Source organism: Cyprinus carpio, chromosome A5, assembly GCF_018340385.1.
Source record: "Cyprinus carpio isolate SPL01 chromosome A5, ASM1834038v1, whole genome shotgun sequence".
Lineage (NCBI taxonomy): Eukaryota > Metazoa > Chordata > Actinopteri > Cypriniformes > Cyprinidae > Cyprinus > Cyprinus carpio.
Window position 1 is genome coordinate 2751034 of NC_056576.1, and position 19995 is coordinate 2771028.

Below are 19995 nucleotides of genomic sequence, written 5' to 3' on the forward strand. Positions count from 1 at the left end.
AAATAAAAACAATTAAAACTAATATAAATAACAATATATATATATATATATAGTAGATATATATATATATATTATATATATAGTATATACTATATATATATCATATATATATATATATAAGATATAATATACATAATTAAGCAAATAACAGGTTTGTGTGCTAGAAGGGATCACAGCACAAAACTTTTCTACCTGATATTTTGTATTAACGTCCTACACCTACCCCAACTCTAAACCCACTCCTTACAATAATGCAGAAATAATAATTGTTGTACGGTGTGAGAAAAAATGCACTATATTTTTTTGCTTGTAGGCCCATCTAGCCCTAACCCTACTTACATGTTGGTGGAGTGCAATGATGCATCAGATGTAGCAGAGGAATAAATGAATAAAAAAAACTAAAAAACAAGATGCAGATGAAAACTTTCAAAAGCGCCGCCGACTAGCGACGGAGCGCGGCACTGCAGTGGGGACCCTCGTGTGCGCGCGTGTGTGTGCGCCGCTCTGAGCCAAAGTGCAGCTCATCATCCCAGGGGTACCGCAGCAGAGAGATAGACGAGAGAGAGAAAGACAGAGAAAGAGAGAGCGGAGAGAGAGAGAAAGAAGAGCTCCAGAATAAGCAATGCCGAAATAAAGCGGCAGGGAATCGCAGTTTCTCCGGTGAAGCTCGAGCAGATCCGGTGTGTCGCGTGGTGAACCGTGGGAGGAGGACCTGATCCCGCTGGTCAACCGCAATGCAGGTATGCGTTCGGCGCAGCCAGTCGGACAGGATACGCGAACTACTGGACCTGCCGCAAGATCCGCGGGTGGTGGGCGGACAGAGCGCCGGGAAAAGCTCCGTGCTCGAGAACTTCGTGGGGAAGTGAGTCATATCCGTTTATTTAAAACATTAATACTCCAATAATAATAATAATAACAACCCATACTGCAAAATGCACAGCAGCATTAATCTTGTATGCCCTCCTTACATAATCAACCCCATCGTGCCTCCTCAATGATACGTAAAGGTCATCGTGATAATAACCTTTAAATGTTATTGAGACGTGATGGAGGACCATTTGCTGCAATGCCACGTTCACAACAACACATCTAAATCTCCTTACATAATCCTCCTCAATAGATATGTATAGTGTATTCTTATCAGTGCATCACCATCATTAGTGTTTCTGTGTAATCCGTGCCCTTCAATAATAATAATAACAATAATGCACAGGGTCCGTTAGCGGTGAAAACCCAAATGTAGAACCCAGCGTAAGCTCTGGTTCCGTGAGTAAGGCGTTGGAACAAATGGATGCTGCTGGGATTGTTTACTTCGAGCTGTAGATTCAACCTGAGCTGAGCTTCTAGATAAAACCACCACAAGATTCTGCCTTAAACAACCATCACCTGCCCAGTTCTGACGCACAAGCTCTCTAATGTTTCAGTGTCAATAGAAGAAAGCCATTTGATTTCATGGACTAAAAAAATATTATGCTAACACAACACAAATTCCTAGATTAGTAGTGTTTGCTAAATCAGTGTTCCTGTGTGTTTTTGATTGTGTGAGTGCCAGCGTTCCGTACTTCAGACAGGCAGAAATTCCTCATGACAGTCCTGTGTTTCGTTGTTAATTAGTGATCCGACACCATTTTCACCTGCTGCTGCTGCCATAAAACTGCTGAAAAAACAAACCCCCTTTTAATAGCCATCTAGAAACACCCTAGCAACCCAGAACATCCCAGCAACCACCCTACGCAACCCAGAAACATTCCCTAGCAAACACACAACATCTTCAGAAACACGCTAGCAACCCACAACATCTCAGCCAACACCTTAGCACCAGAACAACATCCCTAGCAACCAGAACATCTCAGTGACACCCGAGCAACCCACAATATCCCAGCACACCCTAGCACACCTAACCAGCCTAGCAACACACAACATCTCAGCAGCACCCTAGCAACCCAAACATCCCGAGTAAACCCCCAACATCTCAGCACACCATCGCAACCCAGAATCTCTCAGTCGTACCCAGCACCCAAACGATCCTACAACCCTCAACATCTCAGCAACACCATAGCAACCCAGAATATCTCAGCAACACCCTAGCACCTTCAGCAACACCCAGCACACACCCTAGCACCCAGAACATCCCTATTAACCTACAACAGCTCGCAACACTCCTGCAACGCTAAACAAATTACTACCATCTAGCAACACCCTAGCAATCCAGAGCATCCCCTGCAACACACAACATCTCAGCAACACCATAGCAACCCAGAACATCCCTAGCAACCCAAAACACCACAAAAACACAACAACCAACCCAAAACATCTTAGCAACATCTAGCAATGGCCTAGCAACCCACAACATCTCAGCAACACCCTAGCAACCCAGAACATCTTAGCAACCATCTAGCAACACCCTACCAACCCACAATATCCCTAGCAACCCACAACATCTCATCAACACCATAGCAACCCAGAACATCTTAGCTACCATCTAACAATCCTTTAGCAACCCAGAATTTGTAGCAACGCTACAACCCAGAACATCTTAGCTACCATCTAGCAACACCCTCTAGCAACCCACAACATCCCTAGCAACCCACAACATCCCAGCAACACCCTAGCATCCCAGAACATCTTAGCTACCATCTAGCAACACCCTACCAACCCACAATATCCCTAGCAACCCACAACATCTCATCAACACCATAGCAACCCAGAACATCTTAGCTACCATCTAGCAACACCCTAGCAACCCACAACATCCCTAGCAACCCACAACATCCCAGCAACACCCTAGCATCCCAGGAGAACATCTTAGCTACCATCTAGCAACACCCTACCCAACCCACAATATCCCTAGCAACCCACAACATCTCATCAACACCCTAGCAACCCACAACATCTTAGCTACCATCTAACAATCCTTTAGCAACTCCAGAATTTGTAGCAACGCTAAAACCCAGAACTTCTTAGCTACCATCTAGCAACACCCTAGCAACCCACAACATCCCTAGCAACCCACAACATCCCAGCAACACCCTAGCATCCCAGAACATCTTAGAAACCATCTAGCAATGCCCTAGCAACCCAAAACATCTTACAGTAGCAACCATCTAGCAATGCCTTAGCAACCCGAAACATCTTAGAAACCATCTAGCAATGCCCTAGCAAAACATCTTACAGTAGCAACCATCTAGCAATGCCCTAGCAACACAGATACAGAACTCTTAGAAACCATCTAGCAATGCCCTAGCAACCCAAAACATCTTAGCAAACATTTAGCAATGCCCTAGCAACACAGAACTTCTTAGAAACCATATAGCAAATGCCCTAGCAACCCAAAAACATCTTAGCAACCATCTAGCAAATGCCCTAGCAACCCAAAACATCTTAGCAAACATTTAGCAATGCCTCCCTAGCAACACAGAACTTCTTAGAAACCATATAGCAATGCCCTAGCAACCCAAAACATCTTAGCAACCATCTAGCAATGCCCTAGCAACCCAAAACATCGTAGCAACCATCTAGCAACACCCTAGCAACCCAGAACATCTTAGCAACCATCTAGCAACACCCTTTAAACCCAGAACATCTTAGCAACTCTCTAGCAATGCCCTAGCAACCCACAACATATCTAATATATAAAATATATATCTATAAAATATCTAATCATGAAACAACAAATTGAAAAAAACAACAAAACATAAAAACACCTGTGAAAAATCAATCCTTCACACTTAAAAAATAAATTGCGCCCTATTTTTTTTTTTTTTACACTTTTTTCACTTCAAACAGCAGAAAAACAGTAGTAGACTGTTTGTAATTTTATATTTCATGATACTTTGTTGTCTCTCTTTACTTGATGCATGCACAATTCCACACGGACGTCACTGTAAACGGTTTTGATTTAAACAACAGACACAAGACTGGATTTGCAGCACTGGTCTGGTTTATCTGTATATCTCCAATCTTAGCTTGTTCTTTGGCAGTGTTTTTTAATAACTTACGCTGCATGATTCAGCAACTATAGCTGCGGAGGGAGCTGGTGTGTGCAGCGCTGAAGCTCTCAGAGACACAACACAGATAATTCAACTATACTGGATTTTGCAATGTTAAACTGCAAAAGTGGAATACGATCTCCTTCGGTTCTGTTTAAATTACATCAACTACATCACCCAACAAGCTATGAACAACCTTCTGCATCTCAACCACACCAACTACACTAAACATTTCATGAATAACCAAACCCACAGATAGTTCCAAATAACAACACGCCAGAGATATTGCTTCTGTAAGACCAACATTTGAGGAAGTTCCATTCTGTAAACAAAAAGACAAATATTTAGATCAAAAGCTTGATAGAAGAAAACAAAATTGCATTATGTCAGGGCAATAATTTGACCATTTTTTATTTTGAATTCAATGCAATAGAACGTGACGCACTGTGTTAAAAGGTTTGGATCGTCTGAAGGACCAGGACTGGGTCTGACGTCTAGAGGAAGCACAGTCTGTACTCTCTGCCATTGTCTGCTATATAAATCTGGCAGAATGAACCTTCCACACTATTATAACAAAAGCCCAGTCCTATATTTAGACCTCGGGTCAAACCGACTGTTATTATCCTGAACACTCATTCTTCCAATCTGGACAAAAGTGTTAGACATATTAAAAAAAACAACAGCAACTCATAAAAATGATAAAAATACACAACAAAATTACTAACATTTTAACTAAATTTAAAACAAAAATAAAAAACAAACATAATTTAACAAATGTTGACCTCTAAAAGTGGGGCATGTTGTGCTACAAATATATATGACAATTCATCATAGACAGTAAAGCAGTTACAAAGCTCAAACAAACAAACAAACAGAAAATATCTAAAAATTAACACAAAAATATCAAGCCATTGTTTTTGGCTACAAAGTTACATTATATAAAAAAAACATGACAAAACACCTTGCATTTATTTATTAAAAATCCTTTTACTGATAACGCAGTTCTAGCTTTCAGTAAACTAACAAACAAAACAGATATTACAAAAATACTGAATGTCAGTTTGATGGAGCCACATGTCAGATCAGCATTATTTTAAGGTACAGTATGAACCGGAAGACGTTCACACAGTCTGTTGGTCTTGATTAAGCTGCTTGCTGTTGATCCTTTTTACTTTTAATAGAAACAGTCTGCAGTCACATACTGCCATCATCAACCAAACCATCAGCTACCATTCTTTTCCATTTATGGGCATATACAGTTATTGTTAACTGTTCGTTATTTCGATTCCCAGTGAATGCATGAACTGATCAAATGTTTACCTTGAATGCAATGCAAGTTGCTTTGGATAAAAGCATTGGCCAAATGCATAAATGTAAATTAAATTTAAAAAATTTATTATCATTAGTTATCTTCTTCCAAAGTAACACTAATTATATAGTAAACATGTTATATTCATAACAGCAGTAGTCTTATATGATGCTTATATGATATAAAAATCTGAATGTTGGCTGTGATATGAAGACATAAACTCTCTGGCTGATGAAAGGACGCCAAGCGCTTCTTCATCTTAATCTGTGAGAGGCAGTGTGTGAAATGAGCTTCAGCCGCCTGTTTGTTTGTCCTCTGAATCTGCTGGAGCATTGATGAAGTCTTATGAACGCTTGACAGACGACTGGAGATGATTTACACGCCCCGTCTCCTCGACCGCGACGCTGCTACTCCGCGAGTGTCAGGATTCACAGCAGGAGCCGCACAGTAAGTGTGTGATGCCTCTACAAGACAATGATGGAGGACGCTGATCACAATATATTCAGGATTATTTTGGTGAGAACACTTTTATTTAACACGATGACTCATTGACTTTAGAAACATGCATGAAAATTGTGTCTTTTTAACAGTGTACTTGAACTTTAATCATAATTCATAATATTTATTCAGATTTAAATGAACTTAAATAATTTAATAAAAATATTTATTCATATTTTTGGAACTGACACAACACATCAACACTGACCTGAATTGAATGGATAAATGTGACTTAATATAATATAATGTGACATAAATGTGACTTAATATAATATATAATATAAAAAATGAAAAAAATATGAAAAAATAATATAAAATGAAAATATAAAATTTTAAATATAATAAATTAAATAATCAAATAAGATGAACTACTTGTAATGCACTGCCAGATCATCAATGATAAATGGAATGCAGCACAATAATGACTTTATCTTGTTTTCATAATCGATTCAAGCCATAATAAAAGCTGAAAATAAAGTTTGACTACTAGCCCAGACTCTGTGTGTGGACTCCAGGCATGTTTCAGCACCAAGTAAACATCCACAAAAACACCCATAATCCCCACACCCCTTTAAACCTTCATTCTGCAAAAACTCAAGCCCTACTAGGATGTTACATGCAGATGCCAGGGCACTGCTAACTGGTTGCTAGGGTGTTGTGTGGGTTGCTAGGTGGTTACTGTGAAAAGAGTCTTCTGGGCTCGGGTTCCTCCCTCAGTTCACGCTACTTATCATGGAGAGAAAGTAGAAGACGCTTGCATGTGATGGTGTTTTCACTCAGGTCCTCAACACAACTAAAAATAGATGAGAAGAAAAATGTGAAACAGGCCTCAGCGCATCTCACTGTAATGCGGACATCGCTGATCAGGGTTATTATAGTTCACCAAAACCATTAAAAAATGCATGAAATAAAATGAACGTAAACTGAAATAAAATCAAATATTAAAAAACTTCTTTCAGATGATCGCCAAAACAACACATCTCATTTTTATTAAGATTAACCTTAACTAAAACTGACTTATTTTTAAATGATTTATATATAGACTAAATAAATAAAAATAAGAGTATCTCAATGACACTGAAATAAATTGGTCCTGACGTACAGAAGGAGAAGCTGGAGCGAGTGAAATGAAGGATTATGTTTTTCTTATTAAACAGATAGTTCTGTCCTTGATTCTGATTGGCTGAGCCGTGTTCGAAGCTGTTGTAAATTACTCTACAAAGTAACATACACCTTTGTTTACTTCTGTGTGTTGCTCAGCAACCACTTTGTTGCAACCACAACTTTTTCTGAGGAACTACATTGTTTGGTGGAAGAATACTTTTTATTAACATCATTACTCTTTATTCGCTCTGTTTTATTTTGCGAAACCTTACTACGTTTATGGAATAACTGTTTAATAAAAGCAATAATCCCCGTGAAGCCGTGGTTTAAAGTGAATTTATAACAGCTAAGGGGCAGCGAAAGAACACGACGTGAAGCGGAGGCTTCTGTGGCTTATTGCTTTAATGTATTATATGACTCAGCCTGGCGTTCACAGATGGTTAGATCGGCCCACATCACTGTCACTCAGCATTAAACCTCCTCCGCAGCATTAGACTGCGGCGCGGGCTGTTGTTCCAGTGGGTTTCCCTCTGTGTTGGTGAATCCTGAGTTTCTGCTGCCGCTGAATCTGGAGCCGGTCTCAGCAGGATTAGCTCTAATCTGATGCTCTCGCTGTTCATTCGCTGCTTTAATCTGACGCCCACAACAACAGTCCGGCTTCATTCGCCTCAGACTGTGACCTGTCCACAAACCAGCCGTCTGTGATCACGCCGCAACACCACAAACAGAAGAGACATAATATGATAAAAATTACAGCTTTTATTAGAAATAAATGCAATAAAAATATCCCATTGACTGGTGATATGGTTTCCCATGATTTATATAAAAAGATGAGCTGATAAAGACTCGTTTATTCAGTTATTGGGCGCTTTAATAATATAATTGTATATATGTGATGTCAGTGCACGATTACGTAGTGAACAAACTAGTGAATCTGTGAACCACTGAGGCTCTGGATTACAGGTGAATAATAATGTTGTGAATAATGTTTAGTTTCTTGCACAGAACGATCGTTTCGCTTCGTAAGAACTCAATATATCGTAATTAAGTGTTGCCTGATATGCTTTTTTTGACTCTCAAAGTGCCGGCACCCATTGACTTGCATTTAATCAATCACAAGGTACAGTTTCAGCTAAAAATCTTCTTGACTGTTGTAATGAAGAAAAAAGTCAGCTACATCTTCGAGGGTCTGAGGTTTAGGAAATTAACAGGATTTTTTTTTTTTTTTGGGTGAGCTATTCTTTTAATGTACATTTGCCTGTAATATTGCAGGATAATGCTCTCTCTCTCTCTCTCTCTCTCTCTCGGTTGTGTTGTTTCTGTGCTGTTTCTGCTGTATATGTGTGCTTACGCTTTCCATCATCACAGTGTGTGTGTGTGTGTGTGTGTGTGTGTGTGTGATGCTGACACTGTCCATCATCACAGCTGCCTGCAGACACTGGGGGATGGGGCGAGAGACACACACACACACACAGAGAGAGAGAGAGAGAGTCACATCTCATTCTGTCCTCCTCCGCTGCTGCTGCCGCTGTTGATTTTTAGTTGTTATTATGGGATGTTTCTGAGCCACACGGTTGCAGGGATGTGAGTGTTTTGGTGAATCTCACCATGAAATGTCCAGGTCAAATTTCACCCTAAAATCTTTTTATTTATTTATTTATTTTTGGCTGTAATATGACCTTTTTTTATAAATAAATGCCACTCAGATCTCAGGGGTGATTGATACACTTTTAACTTGGTACAGAAAGTGAGATCATTGAGATACTGTTGTAGTTTTTTATGAATATTTTTTCCATTTTATTTCAGTTTTAGTAATTTGAGCATTTTTGACATTTTTATATATTATTTTTTATTTTATTTCAGTTGTAATTTTGGTTATTTTAATACATCAAGTTAAATTAAATGAAAATATTTCCTTGACAAAAAAAACATTTAGTTTTTGTTAATTTAGTATTTAGTATTTTTTTATCATTTTTTTTTTTTTTTACATTTTATTTCAGTTAACATTTATTTTAAAGCAACAGTTTTTTTGGGTGGACAGATCATTGAGATACTACTATAGTTTTTTTTTTTTATATATGATTTGAATTAGTTTTTTATTTTTACATTTTAATTTTGAAGTTCTTGTATTTTTTAAAGTAATTTTATTTATTTATTTTTAGCATTTTTTTTTATTAATTTTTTTTTTTTAGTTTGGTTTTTATATTTTAGTTAGTGTTGTCAAATGATCAATCGTGATTAATTGCATCCAAAATAAAAGTTTTTTTGTTTAAATAATATATGTGTGTGAACTGTTTTATATATATATATAATGTATATGTAAATACACACACGCGTATGTATATATTTAAGAAAAATGTTTGGTTTATATCTAATATATATACTGTATATATATATATATATATATATATATATATATATATATATATATACATATATAATGTAAACAAAAACTTTTATTTTAGATGTGATTAATCACAATTAATCATTTGACAACAATAATTTTAGTACATTAAATGAAAATAAGAAAGGATACCAGTGGCAACTCATTATTTAATCTTATTTCAAGTAACAAAAGTGTTTCCAGATCACACTAGCAGACTGCCACCTGCTATAAGACCACGCTGGTGAAGTTCATCACTCACATGTTTTTGAGAAGCTGATGTGAGCGTCTGAGTCCGGTTCAGAGTGTGTGTGTGTGTGTGTGTTTATCAATACTGTCAGCCTCATCTCTCCGTCCCTCAGATCAATAGTGATTGGCTGCTGTGATGGGATCAATGGTCCAGATGGCCGCTCCATATGGCTTGTGTTTATGTCTGAGGGGGAACCTGCAGCTAATGCCATCTGGACAGATCACGTCAGCGAGAGAGTGAAGCTTTCTTCAGCCCTGTTTACTGTAGTGATTGATCGCAGAACGCTTTCCTTTATGACAGCATCACTGCTCCTGTGCTGTTTCCTCACCAGTCAAGAGTCGTTTATTTCTACAGCACTTTATACAATACAGACCGTTTCAAATAACAGCGTTGATGTAAAATTCATCCGTTATGAAACATATTCGCTTTCAGCAATAAAGCAGCGCTACAGAAGACAACAGAGTCATTATTCAGATCCATTCAGTTCAGTAACAGTGTCGTATTCATCTGTTTTTACTACTGAACCTTCGGAAACCTTTCCACCTCAGGCCCAAAGCACATCACATTATTGACTTTGTGTCGGTAACAATATTTGTTCTGCAAATACAGCATTTTCTCAGATTAAAGGATTTAAAAAAAATCATTTGTTTAATTTATTATAACTGGCATCTTTACTGTAACTGAATGTTTCGTGCAGAAATGAGAGTTATATGAGAGCTCCTCAGTGCTTCCAGTAACTGTTTCCTTCTGTTACACAGGGACTTCCTGCCGCGCGGCTCTGGGATCGTCACCCGCCGGCCCCTCGTCCTGCAGCTCATCAACTGCCCCACAGGTGAGCCGGCTCCAACACTGCCATCTAGTGTAGTCTACACTTCTGTCTGAACTCTGTGAAGCCTGCTGTGTTTCTCTTACTGACCACAGCTTTACTGAGAAACCTGTTCCACACACAATCTGCTACATGCCTTCTGACGTCTGACTGACAGTTTAGAGTTTTATTCAGCATATTACATTCACATTTAATCATTTAGCGGACGCTTTTATCCAAAGCCATTACAACTGAGGACAACAGAAGCTATCAAAACTAACAAAAGAGCAACACTGTGTAAGTGCTGTAACAAGTCTCAGTTAATCTAACGCAGTACATGAAGAAGGGTTTTTATTATCATAAAAATAATACAAGTCAAAAGAATAGAAAAAGAATAGAAAACGCTAGTGTTTTAAATTTTTTATAATAAATAAAAATAAAACAAGTCAAAAGAATAGAAAAAGAATAGAAAACGCTAGTTTTTTATTTTTTATAATAAATAAAAATAAAACAAGTCAAAAGAATAGAAAAAGAATAGAAAACGCTAGTGTTTTAATTTTTTTTATAATAAATAAAAATCAAACAAGTCAAAAGAATAGAAAAAGAATAGAAAACGCTAGTTTTTTTAAAATAAATAAAAATAAAACAAGTCAAAAGAATAGAAAAATGAATAGAAAACGCTAGTGTTTTAATTTTTTTATAATAAATAAAAAATAAAAACAAGTCAAAAGAATAGAAAAAGAATAGAAAACGCTAGTGTTTTAATTTTTATAAAAAAAAAAAAAAAAAAAACAAGAAAAAAAAATAAAACGCTAGTTTTTTTATTTTTTATAATAAATAAAAATAAAACAAGTCAAAAGAATAGAAAAAGAAGAATAGAAAACGCTAGTTTTTTATTTTTTATAATAAATAAAAAATAAAAACAAGTCAAAAAGAATAGAAAAAGAATAGAAAACGCTAGTTTTTTATAAATAAATAAAAAATAAAAAAAAAAAAGTCAAAGAATATAAAAAAAAAAAAAAAAAAAACAATATTTTTTTTTTTAAAAAATAAATAAAAATAAAACAAGTCAAAAGAATAGAAAACGCTAGTTTTTTTATAATAAATAAAAATAAAACAAGTCAAAAGAATAGAAAAAGAATAGAAAACGCTAGTTTTTTTAAAAAATAAATAAAAATAAAACAAGTAAAAAGAATAGAAAAAGAATAGAAAACGCTAGTTTTTTTATTTTTTTATAACAAATAAAAATAAAACAAGTCAAAAGAATAGAAAAATAATAGAAAAACGCTAGTTTTTTTTATTTTTTTATAATAAATAAAAATAAAACAAGTCAAAAGAATAGAAAAAGAATAGAAAACGCTTAGTTTTTTAATAAATAAAAATAAAACAAGTCAAAAAAGAATAGAAAAAAGAATAGAAAACGCTAGTTTTTTAAAAATAAATAAAATAAAAACAAGTCAAAAGAATAGAAAAAGAATAGAAAACGCTAGTGTTTTAATTTTTTTATAATAAATAAAAATAAAACAAGTCAAAAGAATAGAAAACGCTATTTTTTTTTATAATAAATAAAAATAAAACAAGTCAAAAGAAAAGAAAAAGAATAGAAAAACGCTAGTTTTTTAATAATAAATAAAAAATAAAAAAAAGTCAAAAGAATAGAAAAAAAGAATAGAAAACGCTTAGTTTTTTTATTTTTATAATAAATAAAAATAAAACAAGTCAAAAGAATAGAAAACGCTAATAAAAATAAAACAAATAAAAAATAAAACAAGTAAAAAGAATAGAAAAAGAATAGAAAACGCTAGTTTTTTTATTTTTTATAATAAATAAAAATAAAACAAGTCAAAAGAAAAGAATAGAAATATTTATTATATTTTTTATAATAAATAAAAATAAAAACAAGTCAAGTCAAAAGAAAAAGAATAGAAAATGCTAGTTTTTTTTATTTTTTATAATAAATAAAAATAAAACAAGTCAAAAGAATAGAAAAAGAATAGAAAACGCTAGTTTTTTATTTTTATAATAAATAAAAATAAAACAAGTCAAAAGAATAGAAAAAGAATAGAAAACGCTAGTTTTTTATTTTTATAATAAATAAAAATAAAACAAGTCAAAAGAATAGAAAAAGAATAGAAAACGCTAGTTTCTTTATAATAAATAAAAATAAAAAAGTCAAAAGAATAGAAAAAGAATAGAAAACGCTAGTTATTTTAAAAAATAAATAAAAATAAAACAAGTCAAAAGAATAGAAAAAGAATAGAAAACGCTAGTTTCTTTATAATAAATAAAAATAAAAAAGTCAAAAGAATAGAAAAAGAATAGAAAACGCTAGTTATTTTAAAATAAATAAAAATAAAACAAGTCAAAAAGAATAGAAAAAAGAATAGAAAAACGCTAGTTTTTTTTTATAATAAATAAAAAATAAAAACAAGTCAAAAAGAATAGAAAAAAAGAATAGAAAACGCTAGTTTTTTTTTTTTATTTTTTAAGAATAGAAAAAAGAATAGAAAACGCTAGTTTCTTTTTATAATAAATAAAAAATAAAAAAGTCAAAAAGAATAGAAAAAGAATAGAAAAAAACACTAGTTATTTTAAAAATGAAAAAGAATAGAAAACGCTAGTTAAGAATAGAAAAAGAATAGAAAACGCTAGTTTCTTTATAATAAAATAAAAAATAAAAAAGTCAAAGAAGAATAGAAAAGAATAGAAAAACGCTAGTTATTTTAAAATAAATAAAAAATAAAAACAAGTCAAAAAGAATAGAAAAAAGAATAGAAAAACGCTAGTTTTTTTATAATAAATAAAAAATAAAAAAAGTCAAAAGAATAGAAAAAGAATAGAAAACGCTTAGTTATTTTAAAAATAAATAAAAAATAAAAACAAGTCAAAAAGAATAGAAAAAGAATAGAAAAATCGCTAGTTTTTTTTATAATAAATAAAAAATAAAACAAGTCAAAAAGAATAGAAAAAGAATAGAAAATCGCTAGTTTTTTTAATTTTATAATAAATAAAAAATAAAACAAGTCAAAAAGAATAGAAAAAAGAATAGAAAACGCTAGTTTCTTTATAATAAATAAAAATAAAAAAGTCAAAAGAATAGAAAAAGAATAGAAAACACTAGTTATTTTAAAATAAATAAAAATAAAACAAGTCAAAAGAATAGAAAAAGAATAGAAAACGCTAGTTTTTTTATAATAAATAAAAATAAAACAAGTCAAAAGAATAGAAAACGCTAGTTTTTTTTTAAATAAATAAAAAATAAAAAAGTCAAAAGAATGTAAAAGAATAGAAAACGCTAGTTTTTTATAATAAATAAAAATAAAAAAGTCAAAAAGAATAGAAAAAGAATAGAAAAAGTCGCTAGTTTTTTTTATTTTTATAATAAATAAAAATAAAAACAAGTCAAAAAGAATAGAAAAAGAATAGAAAAACGCTTAGTTTTTTTTTATAATAAATAAAAATAAAAAAAAGTCAAAATAATAGAAAAAGAATAGAAAAACACTAGTTATTTTAAAAATAAATAAAAATAAAAACAAGTCAAAAAGAATAGAAAAAAGAATAGAAAACGCTAGTTTCTTTATATAATAAATAAAAAAAAAAAAGTCAAAAAAGAATAGAAAAAGAATAGAAAAAAAAACGCTTAGTTATTTTAAAAATAAATAAAAAATATAAAACAAGTCAAAAGAATAGAAAAAGAATAGAAAACGCTAGTTTTTTATAATAAATAAAAAAAATAAAAAAAGTCAAAAAGAATAGAAAAAAAAGAATAGAAAAACGCTATAGATTTTTATAATAAATAAAAATAAAACAAGTCAAAAGAAAAGAAAAAGAATAGAAAACGCTAGTTTTTTATAATAAATAAAAATAAAAAAGTCAAAAGAATAGAAAAAGAATAGAAAACGCTAGTTTTTTTATTTTTATAATAAATAAAAATAAAACAAGTCAAAAGAATAGAAAAAGCATAGAAAATGCTAGTTTTTTTATAATAAATAAAAATAAAACAAGTCAAAAAGAATAGAAAAAGAATAGAAAAACACTAGTTATTTTAAAATAAATAAAAAATAAAAACAAGTCAAAAAAGAATAGAAAAAGAATAGAAAACGCTAGTTTTTTTTTAAAAATAAAAATAAAAAAAGTCAAAAAGAATAGAAAAAGAATAGAAAACGCTAGTTTTTTTTAAATAAATAAAAATTAAAAAAAAAAGTCAAAAAAGAATAGAAAAAGAATAGAAAACGCTAGTTTTTTTATTTTTATAATAAATAAAAAAATAAACAAGTCAAAAAGAATAGAAAAGAATAGAAAAAATCGCTAGTTTTTTTTTATTTTATAATAAATAAAAATAAAACAAGTCAAAAAGAATAGAAAAAAGAATAGAAAACGCTTAGTTTTTTTAAATAAATAAAAATAAAAAAGTCAAAAAGAATAGAAAAAGAATAGAAAACGCTAGTTTCTTTATAATAAATAAAAATAAAAAAGTCAAAAGAATAGAAAAAAGAATAGAAAACGCTAGTTATTTTAAAATAAATAAAAATAAAACAAGTCAAAAGAATAGAAAAAGAATAGAAAACGCTAGTTTTTTTATAATAAATAAAAATAAAAAAGTCAAAAGAATAGAAAAAGAATAGAAAACGCTAGTTTTTTTTAAATAAATAAAAATAAAAAAGTCAAAAGAATAGAAAAAGAATAGAAAACGCTAGTTTTTTTATTTTTATAATAAATAAAAATAAAACAAGTCAAAAGAATAGAAAAAGAATAGAAAACGCTAGTTTTTTTATTTTTATAATAAATAAAAATAAAACAAGTCAAAAGAATAGAAAAGAATAGAAAACACTAGTTTTTTTTTATTTTTATAATAAAAATAATAAAAAAACAAGTCAAAAGAATAGAAAAAGGAATAGAAAAACGCTTAGTTTTTTTTATTTTTTATAATAAATAAAAAATAAAAACAAGTCAAAAGAATAGAAAAAGCATAGAAAATGCTAGTTTTTTTATAATAAATAAAAATAAAACAAGTCAAAAGAATAGAAAAAGAATAGAAAATGCTAGTGTTAGAGGGTGATGTTTTAATTTATATTACTGGAGATACAGAGCGACGACTGATATTTATAACATTTTATGTCATTATTAGCTGTACTGTTATAAAGATCTCATTGATTTACATCATCATAGAAATATGTTTTTGCTCAGTTTGAGTCTCTGTTTTTTTCTCCATATTCTCACTGTATCAGTCTATATGAGCCAGTAAGGCACGATGATCAAATATGACACAGATTTATAAAATATGTAACATTAAAAACAGATTTTTCGGACTATTATTTCATATGTCAGGCTTTATAGGGTTAATATGGGGACGTGCAGCTCAGTTTCTAGAGTAATGATGTGTTTTCTAACGGTTTCCTCTCAGAATATGCCGAGTTCCTCCACTGTAAGGGGAAGAAGTTCACAGATTTCGATGAGGTGCGCCAGGAGATCGAGGCGGAGACGGATCGAGTCACAGGCCAGAATAAAGGCATTTCTCCCGTACCCATCAACCTGCGCGTCTACTCCCCTAACGGTCAGATTACAGCATGAGATTAACACACAAACCTCACACTCATCACATGTGATCCGTGTCAGTATATTCTGGCGTTGGCTGGAATCAGCGGTGACTCTTGACTGTGTGTTGTGTGCGCAGTGCTGAACCTGACTCTGGTGGATCTGCCGGGAATGACTAAAGTGGCGGTGGGAGATCAGCCCGCAGACATCGAAAGCACCAGATCAGAGAGACATGCTGATGCAGTTTGTGACCAAAGACAACTGCCTGCTGCTGGCCGTGTCGCCGCCAACTCTGATCTGGCCAACTCTGACGCCTCTGAAGATCGCCAAAGAAGTCGACCCGCAGGGTGCGTGCGATCTGTAGCACATATTAACTCCGGTTGTGTCCACAAGTGTTATTGTGATCAGATGCAGACGGTCTGGCTCCTCTTAGACACTGGTGATGAAAAAATACATTATTCTGTGTGATACGGAAGAGGATTAGGGCCAAGCAATAATAAAAAAAAAAAACATCTAGAAATTAAAGTCATTATAATGCGAGATTAAACTCGTTCAAGAAAAATGTCTGAATAAAATGTTGAGAATAAACTCATTAAATTTTGAGAATAAAGTTGTGTTTTGAAAAAAAGATTTTTACATTTCAAGATAAAAAGTCAAAAGTAAATGTTGAGAATAAAATAATTAAATTATGAGAAAAAAATAGTTGTTTAGAGAAAAAAACGTGTTAAATTTGAGATAAAAAGTCGAAATTAAATGTTGAGAATAAAATAATTAAATTACGAAAAAATTGTAGTTGTGTTTTGAGAAAAAAAATTACATTTCAAGATAAGTCTAAATTAAATGTTGAGAATAAACTAATTAAATTACGAAAATTTTTTAGTTGTGTTTAGAGAAAAAATGTTAAATTTCAAGAAAAAAGTCTAAATTAAATGTTGAGAATAAACTCATTAAATTACGAGAAAAAAGTTGTGTTTCGAGAAAAAAACACGTTACATTTCAAGAAAAAAAGTTTCAATAAAATGTTGAGAATAAACAGATTAAATTACGAGAAAAAAATTGTGTTTCGAGAAATACTCGTTAAATTTCAAGAAAAAGAGTTTAAATAAAATGTTGCGAATTAGGGGTGCGCTAAAATTTAAAACTGTGAAAAGAAAAGGCTCAATAAACTAACGCACATATTTAATCACGCGAATAAACAAATAAAATAAAAAATAAAATCTGAACATCTGAAAGGATACTATGGCAAAATTATTGCTTTCTTTATTAAAACTGATTTTTTTTTTTTCATGAATATATGGTTGACCTGAAGAATGAAAGCTGTATCATACATTTGGAAAATTATGAGCTATATCACCACTTCTCGACTCTAGGGGTGTGACAACATGGTTTTATTGACGTCTATCCGAGTGAAACGGCATTTGAAATGAGAGGGCGGGACTTGAATTCATCCTTCGGGAGCTGATTGGATCGTTGGAAGTTGGGGCGTTGCTAACAAAATGGAGGGGGAGGTTAGCATTTATGATTAAAGATTACGAGGGCACGGATAAATTATTTATAATAAACACTACAGTATTCCATTAAAAATAAGAATGTACATTTTTTATTTCATGGTGAGTTTAAGTACATTACGTATTATAACTAATACCTGCAGAGGGCGCCGACGCCCTGGTGACGTCTCACTTCACAGCGTGATTAAAGGTGCAGTGTGTAATATTTACAAAGATCTATTGACAGAAATGCAATGTGATATACATAACTATGTTTTCAGAGGTGTATAAAGACCTGAGTTAATGAACCGTTATGTTTTTTATTACCTTAGACTGAGCAATTTCTATCGACACCGACACTTTTGCTACAGAATCATCCATTAATCTAGTTTAGAATAGTATTTTGGTCAGATTATTATTATATATTTTTTGTTTGTTATTTTTCTTTATAATGAAGCTGGCTATATTTAGTGTGTTTATTCTCAGCATTTTATTTCCACTTTATTCTCGGAATGCAATGAGTTTATTCTCAACATTTAATTTAGACTTTTTTCTTGACATTTAACAAGTTTAATCTCGCATTATAATGACTTTAATCTCGAGATGGATTTATTTTTTATATAATATATTTATAATAAATATCTGCTGATGAAAAATCAACATAATTCAAAGGGAATCAGGCCTTCATTCCCCATTTATTCTTGTTTTAAGCATAAACTCACTTCATATCTTCATTGTGCATCTCCAGTAAATGTATCTTGATTTAAGGATGTATAGATATTTGTACTGGAAAACAAGACAGAAATACTGAGAAAGATATGTGTTTTTGCAGTGTGTGCAACATTTATGCTTTGATTTCAGACCTGTTCAAGGCCTTAATTTGTGTAAGACATTAAAAGACCTGCAGAAACAGTAGATTAACAAAAGAAGCTTTAAGTTCAGTTTACAGAGTGTGCTGTGTTTGTGTGCGCGAAAGCAGCAGGTCTCATGGACGCATCGGAGTGATCACTAAACTCGATCTGATGGATGAAGGGACTGACGCCGGGATATCCTGGAGAACAAGTTGCTGCTGCTCGCTAAGTGAGAGGTGAGGAGGTCACCTGAGGTCTACATCTGTATCAGGAATGTGTCCCGATCCCGTTTCCTCAACTCACACACACTTTACAACCGTTAAAAGATTGCTTTATTTCATGCTGGAAAACTGGGCCAGCCACATACTTTCCCCATTCATCAGAATAATTGTATTTAGAAATATCATTAATTCATTACTATGAAATGTTTTATTTTTATTATTTTTTATTTTACTTTATTATTAAAATTAAATAAATTAATAATTATTTTAATTAAATATTTTTTTAATTTTATTTTAAATATTTTTTAATGTTATAAATATTTTTTATTAAATTAAGTAATAAATGTATTATGATTATTATTATATTATAATTATTAAATATAGTGTTATTGTTATTATATTTTATTATAATATTTAATTTATAAACATATTTTAAATGATTTCAATTTAAATAAAAAAAAGCTTCTGATTAGATGTCCTACAACAGTTTAGATTGCTTTATTTCATGCTGAAAAACTGGCCCAGCCACATACTTTCCCCATTCATCAGAATAATTGTATTTAGAAATATCATTAATTCATTGCTATGAAATGTATTATTATTATTATGAATATTATTTTTATTATATTTATTTTACTTTACTATTAATTTATTATATAACTAATTTATTTTTAAATATTTATTTTTATTTTATAAATATTTGTATTAAATTAAATAATAAATTTATTATTATGATTATTATTATATTATTTATATTTTTTATTAAATATAATATTATTATTATATTTTATTATAATATTTAATTTATAAACATATTTTTAAATTATTTCAATTTAAATAAAAAAAGCTTCTGATTAGATGTCCTAAAAAAATTTATATTAATATCTCAATAAATAAACAACACATTTGCATTTTCACGATTCTCTAATGTCGGACAATAGTCATAAGACATGCAGGTAAACAAATTATTCATTTTTTAGCAAGTGTTTTATTTTGATTTTCGTTTTGTATTATTTATTGTAAATTTTCAATATTTTTGATTTAATTATTAACTTTTCATCAACTTGCAAATAGCTTTCTAATACGCAGGGACAAAAATCAAACTTGAAATTAAAAAAATAAATACTGTAATACTGTAAATACTGCATTATATCCAACTATATTTTATTAAAATATATTGCATTTAATTAAAAAAATAATTAAACAATATATTTTTTTTAAATATCAATTTCACTTGTTTTTTTTTAAAACAAAATTATATTTAAAAAAAAGTCACTATTTTTTTCCTGTGCTTACAGAAACTATAACTACTAGTAACTGTGGTATTTTGGTGTAAGTATACTGTACTGTGCAGGTGATGCTCTCTGTTTCCCTCTAGTGGAGTAACGTCTGTGTTTCTCACCGCTGCCGCCTGTGAGCGAGAGAGAGAATCACAACAGTGTCTTCATCTATTGACACATCTGGAAAAAACGCTCTTTTCTTTCTTTGCTCTGCAATAAAGCAAAAAAATATATAAATTCGAAAGTCCTGCATTCAGCTTACTCACCAGTTTTCCACTCGCAG

At 31.3% G+C, this 19995-nt stretch overlaps 1 pseudogene; it reads left to right on the forward strand.

Annotated features, from left to right (window-relative positions):
- The first annotated feature begins 358 nt into the window (after positions 1-358).
- Positions 359-19995, forward strand: part of LOC122145124 — a 20890-nt pseudogene continuing 1253 nt past the window's right edge.